At 42.1% G+C, this 21,168-nt stretch overlaps 1 long non-coding RNA gene across 1 annotated transcript in view; it reads left to right on the top strand.

Annotated features, from left to right (window-relative positions):
* Positions 1–20,126, top strand: part of LOC128811522 (uncharacterized) — a 55,234-nt gene extending 35,108 nt beyond the window's left edge. The window contains exons 4-6 of the long non-coding RNA XR_008438372.1: positions 1,907–1,978; positions 17,888–18,077; positions 19,722–20,126. This is a non-coding gene — a long non-coding RNA (uncharacterized LOC128811522). The remainder of the gene's footprint in view (positions 1–1,906; positions 1,979–17,887; positions 18,078–19,721) is intronic.
* The last annotated feature ends 1,042 nt before the right edge of the window (positions 20,127–21,168 follow it).

The raw sequence follows: 21,168 nt of genomic DNA, 5'->3' as shown, positions 1-21,168 counted from the left end.
TCTGTTTATCTCATAATTTTGTGCATATTTTAACAAGATAGTAGCTGGAGGGGAGTAATAATTAAGTAATTTTAAGTTTTCTTCCTTTTTATGGGTGGCTGAACTGCAGAATTAAAACTGAATTTTGAAGATGGTTATATTTAGGGAATTGGCTTCATTCATTGTACACAGAGTATTTCTGAAACTTGGAGTAGTATTTGGCTTCCATCTCTAGCCTTTCAGCTTGTAAAAGTGCACAATGCAGGGTAGGTGTGTGCAGGTATTTGTACTCAACTTACCTATAAATATAAAGGCTTTATAGGCTTTGTGTATCATACATACATATGGAAGACATGTATGTGTATGAGAGAGATATATATGTGTGTGTATATGTATATATATGTATATATTCTTAGCAGTATTTGCCAAGAAATGGTTCTAGTACTGCAACATTATCTTAAATTACCTGTTAGAGGTAGTTGTGAAAACTATATCTAATTTGTCTTCTCAACTGCATGAAGAAAATTCTAGTTAATGTTTTACTGTGAGTTCTGTGATAGAGTATAAAAAGAGTTGGAAAGAGAACTGTGTCTAATATTTTTCCATTATGAATTTCCATTGAATTGGCTCAACAGCCCAAGATAAAGTCAGCTAAAGAATTCTTTTTTTTTTTTTCCTTCATTTTTGATGGGGACACGTAGATTGAAGTTAGAACTCTCCAAAGATTATCCGTGGAGTGCCAGCTTTTAATGAATCTCATTTGTTTTCTTGATTAAGTCTGCTATTACCCCTGTTTAGTCTTGTCACGAGCCCATTAGCCAGAATTTTCATATCATGGTTTAGAAGAAAAATTAGCTTAGAAGAGCAGCAGTCATCATCAGTCAATTTTCAGTGTATTTAATATAGTTTACAATTTATGAATTCAGGAACCTGTAGCCTCATACATATCTATTAAAAAAAACAACAACAACAACCCAAAAACCTGTTCTTTGTGGTGAAATTCACAAGTCAGTAAGGGCTGCAGTCAAATACCAAGTCATGGTGATAACATTGTGTATCACTAGTGTACACACAGCCACAAGGGCTGTTTGGTGAACCTGCATGTGACAGGCTATGTCAGGTCTATGATTTGTGCAACAGAAGCTTTTTTAGCAAGAATCAACTCTCAAAAGGTTTGGGCTCTTATTTTCAAATGTAAGTATACAGGAGGCTCACTGAGCCTTGTGGTCAGTCACAAAGTACTCAAGAGCTTTGGAAGTGCTTAAAAGCCATGTGATGGGTACAGTGAAAAGTGTACACAGGTATAGAAGAGTTTTTGAAATTCTTGACTTTCTTGAAAATGTTGTGAGAATAACCCTTTAGGAATTTAAATATCTCCTCCCTTTTCAGATTCTCTAAATGAAAAGAGCAGCATAGGTGAGGATTACTTTTTAAATGACATTTTGTAAATTTCAAGGGATGCCATTTCAGCCTCTCCTTGAAGTGTGAAAACTTGGACAGTGGAATTTGCAGAACTGCCACAGAAGTATTTCAGTGGTGAAAAGAGCCAGAATGAACTGCAGCTGAATCATGGGGTTGTGCTCTGCCATTATTCTGTAATGGGAAACATGACTTTGTCATGTGCATGGAAGCCAACATTGCAAATATTTGGACATAATGCCATTACTTAATATTACCCATTCAATGCCCTCTTTCTCTTTTCTTGTTTTCTTTGTGCCACTCTAAATGACTAGGCTGGCCTGCTGGCATTTCCCTTTTTCTTTCTGCTTTTTCTGTTTTCTGTCTCCTTTTCTGTAATGTCTGAAACTGAGTGGGATCTTGATGCTTAGAGCTTAGAGCTCCCACATCGCTTTGCATTGGATGAACAGTGTGAGAAACATCCAGTAATCAAAGTGAAAACAACTCCAATCATATCACTGTTCCACAGGAGCTCCTGAAGATGCCTGGAAGAATTTGCTGCATTTCTGGCCCCAGAGGCTGTTATGGAGAACACCAGTTGGTAATCACAGCTTTTTTTTTTTATTTCTTTCTTTTTTACTTTTCTTTTTTTCTTTTTTTCTTTTTTTTTTTATCTTAACCTATGGGAATTACTGAAGGGGAATAATTTCCCATATCCTTACCAGAGTTGGATCAAAACAGAAGGACCCATTTCATGACTAACCACATCCAAATTACTTAATTTCTTGGCTGGATGGCAGAGAAATATCTTTACAAAACTGGTAAATGACCATGACTACCTCTCCAAAAAATTAGCTCCTAAGAATAATTCAGATGCTGTAAGAGAAACGTACTCTCACAAAAAGCAGCTTTTCCAAACCCCTGTAGTCTCCCTGCACAATATTCTCTCCTAGCTGCAAGCCTCTCTTCCTTTAGTAAATGTATTATAACCCTTTCAGTCTGTTCTGCTTTACGTGCTCAACACCATGAATCTCTAACAAGGTTATGGGTGAGTAACAGTTTAAATTACTTTCAAATACAGCTGAAAAGCCTATTATAGATGCAACCTTGAACTTTAATTGTATAAAGACAGCTACTTCCTTAGCATTCACACTAAGTGATAAGAGTTTCTTGCTTGTAAGTCTGCCGGGACTTTCTGGCTGTGTTGGCAGCTATTTATTCTGCCTCTAGACTTTGAAAAAAGAAATGCATACATTTAAACATGGTAACATCACCATATCTATTGAAATTTGTAATGATGAAGGTTGTAACATATTTGAGTTGGAGAAGTCAGTCTGGTTAATTATATGTTATTCTTCCTGCTATTTTACTAGGCTACACAAGAGGTTGCTGAAATCCAGCATTTGTTTTCAGATATACGTTCATGCTTTTTAAGGGAATGATCATAAAGAGCCAGAGAACCTTTGAAATGATGTTGCTCAAAGATTTCCCAGCATTGGCACAACCTAAGCAAATAAGGATAAGCTCAAAGGATCCATGAAATGTAAACAAAGAATCTCCTTAAGGCTGGCTTATAGTTGGTAATGGAAAAATCTGGAAGTGCTTTTGTGGTCTCATAAGTGCTTTTGTGGTCTCATAGTTTCAAAGCTTTTGGTACTTCTGATTGATAAAATCACCACCAAAACAAAACAAGCAAGACCCAAACAAAACCCACCCAACCCCCCCCCCCCCCCCAAATCAGTGTATTGGACTGGAACACCTATAGACTGGAAGCTCTCTTCACAGCAACAGCACCTCTCCCATGGCCATAGGCATGGACTTGATCTGAAAGTTTGTACTTCATATCTAAAACATTTCCACTTTACAATGAGGGTAGCTGCAGCAGACATCTTGATGAAGGTGGAAATGAGGTTGCTGCTCATGCAGTGCAAACAGCTTACAAACACATCCCACACACTGGTATCAGCTCAGTCCTGCAGCAGCTGTGTAAAACACCAAGTGAAGTTTTATTTGTTATGTTTTTACCAACAATGAGCCATGCTATCTCATGTTTGTTAAGCATAGGTGTAAAAATTTTGTCTTGAATATATTTGATCAAATAATTCACATCTCCTTTAGATTAAAATACAATTATCAAACTAATTCACTTTAATTAAATCAAGGATAATGGAGTATGAGTATAGCTACAAGATGGAGAGCTCTGTAATCCTTCCACTGCATGCAATGTTCCTTGAGCCTCCAAGACACAAAGCAATGCTCTGAGCCACTGATCCCTCTGTCGGAGCATATTTGCTCTCCTTTAGCTGAAACTTTTAAAGGCATTTTTAGGCTTTAGAGTTTGATACTAACAGTCCATTTTAGCTAAGATATTCTAATTCAGACTATTAGAACACAAAGAGTAGCACTTGGAAAAAGAAAATTGGATTCAGAGTTGCACTGAAGTTTTGTGATCCCTAGGCAGAGATTTAAGATCTCTGTATTTCCTCTTCATTCAGAAAATGAGACGCAAATTTTAAAAATGAGACACATTTTGGAAGATTATTTTCTAATTTTATAATTCAGCTAATGAAATGCAGCTAAGTGAACACAGCACATGATACTAATTAACAGGAAGATGCATGTCCTCTTTAGGATACTTATCAACAGCATTGGTGAAGAGATGTCAGCAGGAGCATTGTGGTGATAGCATTGGGATATTATGTAATGTTGCATGGACCAATCCTGAGTAATATTGACTTATGCCAACTCCTAAATCAGCTCAGCCCCTTCCTCTTACCCAAAGCCTTCCTTATCTGAAAAACAGATTCATTCCTAGGAAGAATGGAATGAGACAGTCCTCATGGTATGGGCTTTTGACTGATTAAACAGTCATATGTCTAGTCCCTTTATGGTGCCACAGAAGGAAGAAAATAATTATAATTAATATACTACACTGAATAATAAACAGTGTAGCTTTCCTGCTATATAGTCAGCTACTAGAAATGTCTAAAAATGCAAAGAAACATTTTACTTCCTTAAACGTTTTTTCTTTTGAGCAATAAACAATTATGCATCTTAGAGGGGGTTAATTTTGTGAGCAGAATATTAATAATTTATGAATGTGTTAAAGGTATTGATCATACAAGGGTAGAAGCATTATGCTTGAGCTCCTGTAATCCATTAAAAAGGGAGTAAATTGCTTCAGTTTCATATTAAAATATGAGGCTAGCAGACTGTAGTTTAAAACATATGTAAAGTTGTTTTCCTGTTTAAACTGCAGTCATCCATCGTTGGTGTGGTGGTAACACACAAGGATTTGCTGGGACTTAGCCACAGACAGTCTGCCCAGAGGCTCTTTTTCCTTCCTCCAGTGCTCATGCCCCCTCCAGCCCTGCCTGCCTGACTGGCCCATGAGCCCACTCCTTGCTCTGGGCACCTTCAGGGTCTGATTTCTGCAGCCACAGCTGCTGGGCTCAGTTTCACCTGTTTGTGGCCTGTCTCTGGACTTGGGACACAACACTTGGAGGTCAACAGGAGTTATGTGAATTCTCCTGAAGAAATGGTGGGGAGATATCAACTGTGGAACCGGATCTACAGCTTGTCTTTTTTGTTTTTTACCCGCCCTACCATTTTTTCATGGTTGAGCACAAATACCATAAACATTGTATTTATGCAAGGTGAGTACTTGCAGCAAAATCCATGAGGTTTCTATGGATGCTATTTGACTGCATCAGGGACTTAGTGTGGCTTTGAATTGTTACCCCATTTTATCATGGCTGCATGAATAGAGCTTTAATCCTCAGGCTCAGGATTGTAGGGTGTTTCTGACAGGAAGGAACGTAGGCATTGAAACCAATGAGTGCAATCCCTCTCCTTCTATTCCTGTTCTAAGGTAGAAGAAAGAATGATATAAACCAGAGGAAATAAATAATTGGTGAATAATTTTATTAATCAAATTCCTTCTGGACCACCAATCTCATTATTTGTTTATCAGCCAGGCTTCTACTAAATCTATTCACAATTAAAAAAAAAATTACCAAGTGAACAGTATTGACCCAATCCTTAATTAGGGCAGCTTAGATGTCTTGTATAATTAACTGGACTTTGTTCATAATTATTTCCTGATAGTTGGAATTGTTTACCACAAGTAACAGAGCAATAGTAATGGTAACACCAAGGAATCTTTGATTTTTTAGAGTAGAATAATGGCTTGGCTTATTGTGCTTAAGTTGCATAAGACTTTTTTGTTCCCACTGATACCTAAAAGTAATCACATCAATTTGTCTGGGCCACATGGGGAGGTTTTACAAAATCAGTTCTTTCAATGTAGAAATAAGTATGCATCCAAATATTTGAAGGATGTCTTTTCTAACGTGTGTTTTATGATGGCCAGCCTGAGGTGACTCCTCAGACAACCACATGTGAATCTTGGTCCTTAACCAGAGAGAGAGAGATTAAAGATGGTGCCCACTATGACCATGCTGGGTCCTGCTCGGTGAAATAAATAACTGAAATCAGCTATCGCTGATACTACAGAGATTAAAAAGCTGCAACTCAACGAAGATCTTCCTGGGCCTCCTAACCAGCAGGGCCACTGAGTGAGCCTGTGGCTGGGGTGCAGGGATGAGGCTGCCCAGGAGGTGTGCCCACACTGGTGGCCACTCCACGCCACGCACCAGCACCGTGCACCCAGCCGCTGGCACAGCGCCCTGCCTGGAGGGACAGCGTGGAGCACGTGTTGCTTGGTGGCTCTAGAAACTGCTGAATTTAACAAGACCTCACAAACGTAAGTGATTCTTTGTGAGAAGCTGGAAACAAGGTAAACCGTTTTTATTCACAGTTTATCACTACTCCTTTAGTCCTGCCTTTTGAAGCTGGCTTAGGGCACAGTGTCAGAAAGCTGGAGGAATGCTGCAGGAATGCCATACATAGTCACTCTCATGTGGGAGTAACGCTGTGGGGAAGCTTCAGCAGGCTCCAATCTGTGGGCCCCTTGGAAAGAGGTGTTTGCTAAACCACTGCCCCTGATTTCAAGAGAATGAGTATCTGCTCTAATATGAGAAAATAGTAGTCATGTTACAACTCAGAGTTGTTTGGAATTCATTATGAAGCTGCGTGAAAGAGCATGTGGGTTAAACAGGTTCACTGCTAATTAACATGTTTACTCCTAACGAAGTAGCTCCTTGCTCCTGGGGTTAGACAGAGTGTGAGAGGAAAAAAAAGCAGGCAGTTGTCTGCAGGCTCTTTCAGGACTGAAACAGCAAATGAGTACGTGTAAAGTTTAGGGAGACAAGCACCAGCACAAGGTGTAACTCATTGTCACCAAACTTGCAACAGCCCTAAGGCAGCAGGGCTGAATGTGTATAATCAAAATAAGATTTTGTTTCTAAAACTCAAAAGTTCAGAAGAACAACAAGGGTTTTCTTTGTATAATTTTCTGTGAGATTTGCTTAATGTGAGTAGTCTTCCCACAAGAGGTCTTGGATGGTGCTGTGTTCAGGCTAGAAAACACAGAATGAGTTATGTCAATTATTCATCTGCCCCTGTCCTCTCTTCCTGGCAAAAATTCCTCTGAACTGCTCATTGATAAGGACCTGGTGAATTTGGGTCATTGATTTCAGATCACCCTGTTGCCACCAGTGTAGCCGAAGTCCATGAACAGTTGAACGCTTTCAGGATGTGAGCAGTGTGACTCCTGGAGGGTGGAAAGCGTGGTGTGCTGTGTTGCCCTGACAGCCATTCCTGTTTATGTCCTGTTCATGAATCCACTGACCCATTGCCTATGCATTTTGTGTTACTAACTAATGTCTAATTATTTTTTTCACTGTTGAATTCCTTGCGGCTCTCTTTAAAGTTTAGTAGGTAAGAAGATTAAAACATAAATGCCATTAAATATGCTTTAAATATCAGACCTATTGAAATACTTCCAGGTTCTGTATCCTCTTAAAAAATAATCCCTATTCAAAACAGAGAGGAAATGTCATCTGCATGAGTGTCTTCTGAGTTTAAGATTGGATTATGCAGGGAATTATGTAAAATAGCTTTGGAAATCTGATAATTAAAAAAAACTTTTGACTATTTTATTTATGACATTTTAAACCTCTGTAACATTTGGGGATGTTTTCTGTTCCGTACATGTGCTGTTAACCTCACGTGTAAAATTTTCTTGCATAACTTCATGTGAATTAATGGTGATAGAGTCTGAATTCAGATTCAGTCAAGCTGGATGTGCTGGGATTTGAAGGCAATTACTGGATATACATGAAGTTAAATCTGGGGTGTGTGCAGATCAGGATGTTGCTCTCAGCCACTTTGAGGGTTGTCCTCTGTCTCCATAGGGAAGTCAGGAAGAAAATAACCAGAGGCTATTGTTAGTTGAATTACTTAAGAATGTCCTCCGATATCATCCTGTGTTGGAGCCCCACAACATCCCCAAAGATAAGTCCTCAATATTTCAGTGCTCATTTATTAATGAGCACAGTTACTTCAGTGAGTCTCTCTGAAAAGGGCCAAGTAAAGTCCCATTACAGCCATTCCAGTTTGCACATTTAAGTGTTGTAGCACAAAAGGCAAACAGTCAGGACAGGGCTTCTTGTCTGCTCCAAGCCCTGCAGGTTGTCTGTGTCCAACACAGAATGCCAAAGCATCTGTAGGATGCTTTCTGTGGGTCCCAGCAGAGCTGGGAAACAAAGGGTTCCTTAGATCAGTGTGATGTGCCAGGGAACAGAGCTCATTTCTGGGAAGGATTTCTGGGAAGGATTTCTCTCCAAGGCTGGTAGATACTCTGCTTTGTGGGGCAGAAAGAAAAACCCTTACACCAACTTGGTTTTTTGCATCAATGCATACATAGTACAGGCTTTGGCAGAATGTCACAAGACCTGGAGGAGAGTACTGTGAGGGACCCTGGAGCCTGGGTGTGGCCTTGCCGTCTCTCTGTGCCAGCACACACCCATCCTGGGCCACACAAACCATGATGGCTCTGTCTCTGTGGTCACCTCCCCAGGGCCTTGTCCCTCACAGCAGCTCAGCTGGGAGCCATGTCCGCTTACATAGAAGTGCTGCTGATAAATATTGACCAAAGAATTTACCATAAATATGCAATGAATCTATGAGCTAGTGGGAAATGTTAAACCAAACACATTTAGGACAGAGGCTTTCAAAACAGGCCAGGAAAATTCTTTTTCCAGCAAGAGGTGATATGCGCCTATTCTTTCTTCAGCTGGCTAAGCAACAGCGGGAGTGTTTCCTACTAAACAGCCTCATTAGCATAAGAATAACTACAGGGTAAATTTTCAAGCTCATTCCAAATGAATTCAAAGGGAGGGGGGGAAATATTCTTTTAATATGCGCAACTCATGCAAACAATGATATGAAACTAATTCATTTCATCATATTATCACCATATCATATTAACTTAAAAGAAATAATAATGCAACATGGAAATGTTTGCATATTAGAGAGAACTCTCATTGTACCCTATTAGCACCATATCGTATTAGTATTAGTATTGCATTAGGCTATTATGCTACAGTGCTAAAATGATGAAATCCCACTGTGAAAACTGATATTGAATTCTTGTAATGTTTCGGAACCATTTTTAGCACTGAATATAAATAATTCATGGGAGCATATCTAATGAATTGATGAAAACCCCCTATCCCTTGACATTGTGAGAGTATTTATGAATGTAAAGTCATGAACAGGATTTTTTATTTATTTTTTTTTTTTTTTTTTTAGTGGAGATGGGCTGGGACTGAAATATCTGGCTTATCACTTGACCCAGTGTGCTTATGTCACACAGAGCATCAGGTTGAGTAGCCATGTTTCTCAGTTAACACGGCAAAGGTGGTGTCTAGGAGGAGGCCTGTTCCAGGATCAGGGGTGCACAGCTCACCTTTCCAGATGAGCTGTCTCCATGATGTACTAAGACCTGCAAGCAATGAGACCCTGCCCAGCCCAGGGCTGCTGCACTAATGCCACTCTGGTCCATCTGCATTGGCTTCTTGAGTTGTTAAGATCTGAGACTAATGGCTAAATGCAAATGAGGAAATATGTATTTACCTTGCAGGCTTTTATGGAATGATCCTTTCACTTACACAGCATTTGGTGCTATGCTGTGATTGCAAGGGTAGTTATTACCACAAGCAGTGCTGAACTTTGTTTTATGCAGATGTATTGCTGGCAGACTGGATCCCATGACTCTTTAGGAAGGTAGAGGGCTGTATGATGAACTAGTGAGAATTAACTCAGCCTTTAAGGGCCCCATGAGGAACAGCTGAAGCAGGCAGCATTGCCCCTCCCTGTGCCTGGGAAAAGAGGGAGTGGTTGTGCTGGCACAGGAAGCAGGTGAACTGTGTTCTGAGTTAGTCACTGATTTATGATCTAAATTACCATCACCTCGTTCCTTTCTTGCTGCTTTCCAGCATCTCTTGGCTTATGCTGCAGATCTCTCCTCTCTCTCCTCTGGCATCCTTCATTTGTGTCTGATTCCATGCAGCACTGATGAGCCTCAATCTAAACCATATTGCTGCATGACCTATAGGAGAAATGGTAACAGGGGACCCTTTCACAAATCCTTTAGTTTCTTTCTCACAGAGGTGTAAATTCAGACTAGGAGATGCAGGGAAATCAAAGCTGGATTACTGTTTCCTCTGCTTTCCAAAAGCACACGAGGATACCGGCGTGCTGCATACCCTGCCTGCCAGGCTCAGAGAGAAGAGCCCATGTATGCCATGTCTTGAAAGTTTACTGTGCTCTTCAGGCTTGTCCTTTCTTCAGCAGTCTGGGATGCATCTGTTGTGCTTGCAGTGAGAAACATCAATCAGGTGCGAGGAACAACTCTGGTTTCAGTGCAAGAGGCAGCGATGTGGGGGAAGTTTCTCTAAAGGTTATCAGGAGTCACACACTCTCAATACTTTCACCTAGTCTGGAGATTTCAAGAAAAAAAAAAATACAGCAGCAAGCCAGGGGATGTTTTTGGTTTTGCAGGATACAAGGTCACTGTATTGTGACCTTGTTCAGAGCAGAGAAGGAGCTGATGGAGAGTGAGATCCCAGGAACAGCATTATGCAGAGTAAGAGTAGGTGAAGAAATATGAACTGTATCCTGTAACCCTTGACAGATGTGTTATGCATATGGCTGTTTGCTTCACAACTGGCTTGAGCAATGGATGCCTTCAGGAGAAGTTTGATGGTGGGGTAGTGGGGGAGTGTTTGTTTTCTCTCTGTTCATTTTTTTCCCCACGCAAAGTTTTGGTTTTCTATCCTTTCCTCTAGAAAATACTGCTGTAATCACTGCAGAGATGGAGAGTTCTGCTTAGCTCCTATTTTTGTGTTCAAAACTGGAAAAATTACAAGTGCTTCAAGTTTATCCTGGCCAGTTCAGCTCCTAGTTTTCACTGGTGATATTAAATTACACATATGTTGCTAGTAAGAATAAAAGTTCTTCTTGTAGTCGGTGTATAAAGTGTATAAATAACATGTTTGAGAGCTGTTTTTTCTTTCTGTGCTGTATTTTTCTGCTAAGTAGAATACCAGACCTAACATTTATTTATAAGGTAGGTAGAAGAGACTTTTCCTCTGAGAATAGCAGAGACACTTCAGTATTCACTTAATTCATACTAAAAGCAATGGATTTTTTTGTGGATGGACCACAATAGCAACACATAGCATCTCTACACCAGCAAATAAAAACATGTGCTTATTTCACCATAATATTTTTTTACAGATAGATAGATAGGAAGGAAATGGACCCTAAGTTATCTAAACAGTCAGTATTTTTTTTTTTTTGCTGTGCTTCCAAAGTAGTATTTTAAATAGATTCAAGCAGCTTGTTGTGGCTTACTGAATTTGTTTATATGGGTCAGTATGGCCTAATTTTTCATGTGGAAGCTCTTCTCCAATTATACCTGTGAATAATTTAAGGTGAATGTGACAATTCATGAATTTTTCCATAGCTATAAATATTGGACATTTACAAAATGCACTTTAACCTCCAAACATTTACTCCTACAATTATCATCAAATGTTGTGGTAAGCTGGAAACACTTGTTGCTAGTGAAGATCACCACACTTTGTTGGAAAAGTGAGTGAGATTGTGGCTGAGATGCTCCCTGTGCCCAGGAAGGAAAGATCTGTGCTCCTGCTCCTGCAGGGAGGTAGGTCCTGGTCTTGGGACACAATCAGTGCCCAGGGATGGAGCCCACGGGGTGGTTTGCAGTCACTGTCTGCACTGGGGCTTGGTCTGAGCACTGTGGAGAGTACATCCCTGGCTGATTTCCCACCTGTCCTTGCTGGTGGCACCTGCCAGGCTGCAGAAGGGGGAGCTCCCATTCTGGGGAGATGCAATTGCCTCTGCCCATGACATAAACTGCCTTCTGTGAGCTGTTTGCCAGTCAACAGGTGTGGTGTATCCCAGCTTTAGGAAATGCCTTTTCCATTGTTAACTAAAAATTGCCATATGCTTTATTAAAATTCTCACTGTTGCAGTGAAATATCTAATAGAAAATATTATTGCAGATTGGACTGTTTCAGTGCTGGCATTATTTTTGACATTCATGAATAGTTCTTTCAGTAGCATATTGGATCTCCCACAGAGGCTGGTATTCAAACAGCCTACTGTTTTCTGGGCACAAGTGTTCATGTCTACTTGCCACTCTAGAACCCTACCTTAATCATGAGTTTGAAGCTTAGATTTTGTTTCTGCTGCCTGTGAATGAATAAGACTGCTGAGATTCTGCTTTTACACTTGCTTGCATTTGGCTGCTGTGGGGATAGGAATGGTTGCCGTATAAGTTAGCAGCTTCCAAACACGTTTCGTTATTTCAGTATTCCACAGCTCTCTGCTTCCTATCATCCCCCATAACTGAGAACTGCAGTCTTCTTCTTTGCTGCTGCAAGTTTTGGTCCCACTGCAGGTGAGGGAGACACATCTGCATGGCACATGGCAGTAGGGTATCAGGAATAGCCCAGTGAGGCTGTGAAAGAGCCATCAGATACACAGATTTCCCTTCTTTTTGGGTAACCTGAATCTCTGTACATTTCCCTGGGATGCAGAGACACACCAGTGATAGCTAAGTTGTATTGCTCTAGGAAAAGCTCTTCTTGGGTGTGCTGTACTCCTTCATCTTGCCAGGGATCACTGAGAGACCAGGGCAAGGGCCAATGTCCCAGACGGTTCCCCTGAATATCTGTCTGACCTTTTTTCTTCCGTACCTCTGATACATCTCCACCATACATCTTCTCTAGTCTTTGTTTCCCTGTTCATTCATGTTTCTGATGCCAAAAATCTAAAGCCAGACCCTCAGTAGTATTGACCTCCTTGTGCCTGTGTCTGTTTCTAAATAGCAGGGGGGAGAATTTCTATCAGAATCAGAAAGTACATGGGTTGAAGATGTCCGTAGCTGTGTGTGAGCTGGATTGAAAACAGCTCAGCTCCTTAAAAACTCAGTTGGGTTTATCATGGTGAATACAGCAAACTTGTGTTGTTTTCCAGAGCATCTCTCAAACAAGTGTGTGCTCAGCCAGCAAGGCAGGCCTCAACCTGAGCTTTTAGGCTGGGACTGTGAGCTGAGCTGGAGAAGCCTGGATCCAGTGTGATATTAGTGCCTCTATGCAAGGTGCAGCAGGAGGGAGGTGGTGTAGTGATGAGGTGGGAGACAGCCTCTCTTCCCAGCACCTGACAGGATGGTGAGAGTGAGTGAGCCCTGCCACCCAGGCAGGCAAATGGGACAGCACCATCACTGCTCCAAGGGGTAAAAATGGTGGGTCTGCAGAAGCTGCTTTTGGTTTTTGGAAAACAAAAGCCACAAACTTAGGAGGCTTCAGGAATGTGAGCAGTTCTTCAGAGCATTTGGTTTAGATAAGTAGAAGTCATCAGCATAATCTATTTTTTGTGGTAAGTGAGTGCTCATCTTATGAAATGCTCATCTGATGAAATGAGCTATGCCGCTACTGGAAAGATTTCTTTACATGGAGGAAGTTCTGAGTGCTCATTTACTGCACACAAAAATTTCTCAGATCAGTGACTGTCTCCAGCAGCTCTGGTATTTGAAATGAGCACCAAGATTGGTGCAGTGATAGAGAGAACCATATACTTGTGAACAGTCATGGATGTGACAGTGAGGGGGCAAAATCAGGGATATGAAATGAGTGTTAGGCAGATGTTGAGATGGTCAGTGAGCTGGAAGGTTAGTCTCGTAGAGGGATGGGAAGATTGTGCTGGTGCCCAGTTCATGAAGGGACCAAAGCTATGAGAGAGGTGCATGCACAGATCAGTGTGTGTGTGGGTGGACTTGGTGATACTGCTGGGCCCACAGTCAATCATGCCTGGACAGAATTTCTTGGCACTATGGAAGGGCACCCATACATGTAAAGAAAGCAATGGCTTGGGAAAGCAGGCCCAAAATTGTCATTGGAAGCTTAGTCCGAGTCATGGCCTGGCCCTGCTTTTGATGTACTCTGACCTGGGACAAGGTTTAACCCCAGCTCCTGAGACAGGATTCACTTGCCAGTGCAGGGGAACAGTCCATGCCCTGGCAGGACCCTGGCAGGCAGAAGATTCTCTACACCTTCTGCAGCACAAGGCTCTGCCAAGTAACATCAAAGGCAATGGTAGCATGCCTCTGGATTTCATGTGGATTTCATGTGACTTTAACAGGCTTCTGCACAGAGAAAACACCTTGCACTTGGCAGAATGGCTCAAAGTCCAATTACAATCAAATCTTGATAATTTGTGTCCATAAGTGGAGATTCAGTGAGAATAACAAAACTTTTGCAAGTTACGGAGTAAGTGGTACACACATTTTAAGAAGTGTGGCTAATGCATTACGGAATTCATTATCACCTTACAAACTTCTTCACACTCTGGAAAAAGATGAATGCTCTTAATTCATTTATTTTGACAAGGTTTGTTTCTTAAACATCTTTTGTTATAGCTGACAAGTTTGTACTGTTAAAAAAAGATGTAATGAATCATAAATAAGGAGACATTATAATAGCCCCTTCTTAGCAAGCCTGTGCCTTTTTTTTGGTTACAGCTTGTGGCAGGTGTGGATAGAAGTGATTGTGTGGCACTGCACTCTGCTCACAAAAGCTGCTGATGCAGCCAGTGCCTGGGAAGTCCTTTCTGCAAAATAACAATTGCAGTGACTCCATTTGTCCTTCTGTTTAGGAGCTGCTGCTTTTTACAAAATTGATAAAGTAAACAAACAAAATAGCTCTCATTTGGCATAATATCTTAGGGGAAAAAAAAAGTTAAAAAGGAATCTTTTCTGTCATGAGGAGGGTATCTCTGCCACTCTGACAATGTGCCCATGGAAAGGGTTTGACTGAATGTTTGTTGCTATTCTTAAAATCATACAATTTTGTTCACTGCTAACATATTGTATCTCACTGAATAAGAAATACAGTTTGGAGGAAAACAGATCAGATTTGCAGGTCAGAGGCTCTGCAGAAATGGGATTTGAACCTAAGCACAGCAACCTTGAGGCAAGGCTGCCCTTCCTAGAATGCCAGATGTGCAGTGAGGGTAATTACCACCGCCCACGCCAGCGCTCGGGTTCGGATGGCGAGCGAGGCAAAGGTCAGCTCCTGGCAGGAACCGTCATGCGGATACCTGGGCTGCCCCGGGCTGCAGACTGGCGTTTGTCTTTCTGCCAGCAGCACAGTGGTCACAGGTACCTGTGTCTGCCTGTGTGCTACTTGTGGGTCTATAACTAACTACCACAGGTTAAACAGACTGAGGAAATAACTGCAGTCTTCTGGAGGAAATGTGATTGTCAATATAGCAAGACCCCTGAATTTTGAATTCAGCAATGATTGCTGTTACAGAGATGGCATTAGATGAGTATCATTTTGTCAATTAACCTTTTACAATTCATAGTTTATTATAGCCTAGAACAATCCACTTTTAAATACTTTTTTTTAAACATGACTCTTGCTGCTTTAAATACTTACTACCTGCTCTTTAGCCTTTGAACATAGACTGTTATACTTGCTTAGCATAATGTATAACCCTAGGTCACAAAGCTAAAGAAAACCTGTTTAATTTATGGAGAATTTCATTGTAGCTGAATATTTTGAAGAATTTCCTAACTTTCTGATGGCATTCAGGCTGACCAAGGATACAAATGTATCTGTGTTCCTAGGTCCAACCACTTTACCCTACTATAATTTAAGCTTTTAATTTCACAACCTACAGTGCCCTGGCTACTTAGCAAAAGAAAAAAGCATTCTTAGTGAAGACTGTAATAGGGAATTCTTCTGCTACAGCAGATAAAATGACAATGACCAAGTAATTATCATAAAAGTTATTATTTTCTAAAAATACTCTACTTTAAAAATAAAAATCTCTATTGTAGGAAAGGGAACAGACAGTTTTGATGAAAAACACTTGAAAAACTGGTGATATGTTTCTTTGCTGTATAAATACAATTTTTTTTCCTAGAAATAGTGTTGCTGTAGCCGCAATGGTAAAAGGGTAGGAGAGAGGAAAGGTTTGCAGAGAGAAGTACTATTTTTTATTAGAACAGTTGATATAGATGAAAAAAAAACCAGAAATGCTTTCAGAGGGCTTGTGTGACAGAGAGCTTTTCCTTTTTTTTTTCCCAACTATATCAGCTCTCTCTGCCTGTAAACCTTACTATTTTTGTATATAGCTGTTTCTGTGCATGTGATTTGTCCACTGAGAGGACAAATAATTCTACAATTCAAAAAATGGTATATTAAGTAAAAGTTGATTATCAAATACTAAAAAAAATTAAATGCTTTGTTCAAATGCTGAGAACTTGGGCTTGGCTTTGTGTGTGAAAAAGGATAATTGTAACCTATGAAGGAACTACACACAAATAATAAAATGTGGTCAACTCTTCCTTTCAGCAGCTTTGAAGCAGCAGTAATCTAACAAAGCACCTTGCTCTTGCTGTGCTGACAATGAGTCCAGTGTACAAAAAAAGAAATTAAACAAAAAAAGACATTTTAATTTCAAGGTTCACTGGAAAAAACATGAAAAAAAAATCAATGTTTGCCAAAGAGAAAGACAAACTCTGAAGGGAAATGAAAAAATGTATTTACAAGATTCAAAGAGAACTCTATAAATAATGGGACAATAAAAAAAGGAAATAAAATATTTGTCCCTCTTAACTCTAAATATGCAGGTAATATTCCCAATAAATCTAGTACATGAAATGGCCTTAAGGACTCATCCAATTATATTGTTATCAAGAAATTATTAGGAAAAGCAAAATAACCTTCAGATCAAAGGAATATTTGGAGCAGTAACATCTCCAGTGCATGGCTGCATCACCCCAGGGCTCGAAGGAGGCTGTGGAAGCCCTGCAGGTTGCCCGCAGGACAGGCAGGGCTCCTGAGCAGCTCCGTGCCCTGGGAGTGGTGGCACAGGGCTCGTGGAGCAGCTCTGGACATGGTGGTCGTGCTTGAGAGGTCGAGACAGGCTCAAGCCCTTCTGCCCAGAGCTCCCAGTGCTCAGGCGTGCCCTTGGCCATGGGCTCCCTGGGGCCTCATGCCCAGCCACAGGGGACAAGGACAAAGTCAGCCCCATCTGTGCTCACCCCCTGGGGTGGCCGTGTGCCCGGGGCATGGCGCCCGTGCACACCCAGCCCTGGTGCCTGTGCACACCCAGCCCTGGTGCCCATGAAAATCCAGCCCTGGTGCCCATGCACACCCAGCCCTGGTGCCCGTGCACACCCAGCCCTGGTGCCCATGAACACCCAGCCCTGGTGCCCATGCACACCCAGCCCTGGTGCCCATGAACACCCAGCCCTGGTGCCCATGAACACCCAGCCCTGGTGCCCATGCACACCCAGCCCTGGTGCCCGTGCACACCCAGCCCTGGTGCCTGTCCATAGCCAGTGCCCATGGAGCCTGCAGCCTCAGCTGTGTGCCAGTGCAGCCCCACTGCTGCTCTGCTGCCTGCTCACAGCAGCCACTGGCACTGAACTCATTAGCACTGAATGCTTTATGGGAACCACCACCCTCGTGGCCATCCCCATGTTCCTGGAGCCATGTGAGAGTGAGGGCAGCAGCAGCAGCATCTCCTCAGCCCTGTGGACGGAGGCACATGGGGCTGGCTGCACAGTTCTGGTGTCTTCAATGCCATTCTGTGCCCCAACAGTGCCTGGGAGCCCAGCCTGAGCCTGCATGTTACCCATGACTGCATAATTAACTGCAAATGGGTTTTGATTAGATTCCCCCAACATGTGGTCTTTTCCCGTGGGTGATTCAGGGATGAGCAGAGTTAGTCTCAAGAGTGTAGTGAGAGGTGTTGGGGTAATGCCTTCTCTACCTACACCTTCCTCCCAAGGCTGCTTTCCTCTGAGAGTAAATTGATTTTCCACAAGCACTAGTGCCAAAGATCAGGCCTAGCCTCTCTGCCAGGTCTCTAATGCCTTTCTCCCTATTAGTTTTCTGATATTCAGCTATTGGAGCTTTCAGTAAGAATGTTTAGGTCTTATATATACTTTGTCTGACATGTAAAACATTTAATAAACTTTATCCATTTAATTCTCCTACAGTGTGCAGTGTGCTGAAGTGGCATTATCTTCACTTCACTGATAAGAAGATTTACATCCACAGAAAGCCAGACTGAAAGGTCTGGGGTAAGGACTGGGCCCAGAACTCCAGATGTTCCAGCTGGTGATAACCAGCTGCCTGCTTACGGTGGTAGCTCGAGTGGATCTGTGTCACCCCAGAGTGACCCTGAAGGTCAGGCTTGAACTCCCTTATTAAAGGCACCTTTTTGTTTCAGGTTTGGCTAAACCTCACTGAATGTGGGGGGTTGTATTGGCCCTAGCTTAAGGCTACCCCTCATTTCAGATAACAGAGCTTCCTTTGGAAACCAAAGGGGCTCGAAACTGAAAAGGAGGTATGGATCACCAGCTGCAATGATGGCATGTGTAAAATTATTCAGACATTATTTTCTAGGTACATATGCACAGTGATGCTTCTGTCTGTAAAAGAGAAAAAGAAGCAGCACAGCAGCTCAGGGAGGGTACAGTGCAAGTGTTGTCCACTAAATATTCCCATGACTGTGGCCTAGAGGACAGTGACAGGGATAGAATTTATAGGCTAACACCTGGCTCGTGGTAAAGAACTGTAAGAAGGACCTCATCTCTGGTATTTAAGTGGGTAAGTGGGAATTCATCCTGAACCCAAAACCCAAACCACTTCATTTGGTCTTCCTAACTCAAAAAAGCCAACTTAGTTTGGTTTTCCTTTCTTTTTTATTTTTTTGTTTTGTTTTGTTTTGTTTTGTTTTGTTTTGTTTTGTTTTCCTGGTGAATTGCATGTGTCAGAAGGGATCATAGTACTTTATTTATAGCCACTATGTTGGACTGCCTGATCAGCATCAAAACAGCATTTACAAACTGTAGGTTGACCTAAGCATATCAACTATGCTGTGCTGTCCTCAGCCCTCCAGAGCATGCATTGATGCTCTTAGGTTTGGAAATGGTGTTGGTGCTGCTTGGCTGGTTTGCATCTTAATCCAAGAAGCTTTTAAAGAACTCAGCTCCTGAGATAGACAGAAATTTAATGATTTAAGTGAAGCAATGTCGTGTCAGCTGAAGAGTTGGTTCAGGGTCTGTAAATATGATCAAATGCACTGAATATTGTTCAGCTTTGATTCACAGCTCTGGGAGGAGAAATCAGCTCTTACTGGACAAGGGGATTTTATACCCAATAATTAGGCTAAATGAAGCTGTTGCTCAGAATGGTGGCCCATTTTGTTGGCATGCTATAACATCACATAATACATGAATGTGTTGCAGTAGGTGCTGCTTTCTCCTTCCAAATTTTTTATTACAGCCCTAACCATTGACACTTCATTCCCTGCCAATTCCTCTGCTCCCTTCTCTCATGCTGGCAAAAATATAGCAGGAGACCTAAAGCTGTAGGCCTTGGCAGGATCATGTGAATCTGCTGAACACATACATGCTGATTAATTCATTGCCTTAGCAACTGGAAAGTCTCAGATTATTCTTCCTTGTTTATTGGCCCTTTCAGAGTTAATGTGAGCAGTGATGATCATGCACGGGCAAAATACAGCAACCGTTAACTGACTGCACCTGCAAGGGCCAAAAAACTCCTTTAATCCCAAAAGGTTACCTGTTTGACACAAGTCAGATAGGCATTCTCTGGAACACCAGCCCAACAGCCATACTACATATACTGACTGTACAGGTCACCCCGCTGAATTTTACACGGTGGCACAAGTGTCCATGTACAACAGTTTGCTTTGTGGGCACACACATGACTGCTCAGTGTGCAAGGGGGGAGGGAATCTGGCTTGTGGAAAGCAGTGTGCAGATGGAACCCTTGATTGTGCAATTCACCTTTTTGTCTTCTCAGAAAACTCGTGGATCTGTAGAGGAAGAGATGTCCAGGGTGTCACTTTAAGCAGGGCATGTCTGGGTGTATTGACCATTGGCAGCAGTCCCACATGATGTCACAAGTCCCACATGGTGTGCAAGGTGGCAGCTGGAGCTGGGTGACACAGCCTGTGCAGCGTGGGCCCGTGGCCGTGGCGGCCGTGCAGCCTTGGCTGCCGTGCTGCGAGAGGAGCTGTGCTGACAGCTCCCTGCTCCCCTGGCGCTCCCTTCCTAACGAGGGAAGTGCAGATGGGCCCGCTGGGTATTGAGTAAACACTGCGAAAGGAGCTGCTTCAATGGATGGGGATGTCTCTGTTCAAGTGCAAACATTATGTTTGTGTTTCATTCTTTTGATTTGGCTTTTATAGTGCTTATTAAAACAACATTCTTGGCCGAACCCTTGCTGCCTGATGAGCGTGTTCCTTGACTCAAAGTCCAAGAATGAAAATCTCTCCAGCTCTGCTGTAATGGATCGTGGCAGATCTAGACTACTTTTCATAGTCTTTTAGAACTTCTGCATGGTTTTCACTCGAGAGCGACACCCTGTCCCTCATTCAGGTCATTTTGTTACTGAGGGCATCTAAGAGAAGTAATTGGATTGCCTGATTCTCCAAGCTGTCTTCCATCTAGATCCAAAGGCTGTCACACGAGCATCTACACATACATCAGTCCTAATAGAAGCCCTGTCTGTTTCTTCAGGGAGACCTTCCAGAAAGTCCCCTTTTCTCACAATCTGCAGTTGTGGGCTCCCTGTGCAGCTGTCCTCACACATTGTATAGTGCTTTAAAACCTGAAAATACACAGGAAAAAAAGCACTCCCCCCTTTGCTTGGGCAACTTTCAAAACCTGCCAGCCCTGTAGCAGATTCTCCTGCCTGTTTTGGGGAGCCCACACCATCAAAGGGTCCTGTCATTCCCAAAAAGTACAGGAAGGTCCCAGAGCTCATGTTGCTTTTTTATGAAACCTACAACATTTTCACCACCTCTAAAGGAGCTGCTTCTCTCTTTTTCTATTTTTGTGTAAACACAAGCTGCCCATTGGTAAACTCTGAGCCTAAACGTCTAAGTGCTGTCAGGAGGAATCTACATTTGCTTCACGGCAATTAGGTGACTCATGGCTGTGTCCTTTCTTCAGCTGAGTGAAGCAAAGTCAAATCTCCCACGGCTGGATGAAGCCAACTCCCGGCCATCCCTCTATGAATAAGCCCAATACAAATGCCTAGAAACATTTCCCAGACTGAACTCAGAAATGTGCTCCTCGATACAGAGCCACCATATTAAAGGTGTTGAAGTGCAAGCTGTGTAAGCCTGAGGGAATGTACAGAGCTAATGAAAGGAATGCTGCATACTCCAGACTTTTTAGAGTACAACATGAAAGAGCATCTGGATTTCTTCACTGACTTTTTTTTTTTTTCATGTCTGTGAAAA

The sequence above is a fragment of the Vidua macroura genome, chromosome 9, assembly GCF_024509145.1.
Source record: "Vidua macroura isolate BioBank_ID:100142 chromosome 9, ASM2450914v1, whole genome shotgun sequence".
Taxonomy (NCBI): domain Eukaryota; kingdom Metazoa; phylum Chordata; class Aves; order Passeriformes; family Viduidae; genus Vidua; species Vidua macroura.
This window is presented reverse-complemented; position numbering and strand designations above follow the sequence as displayed.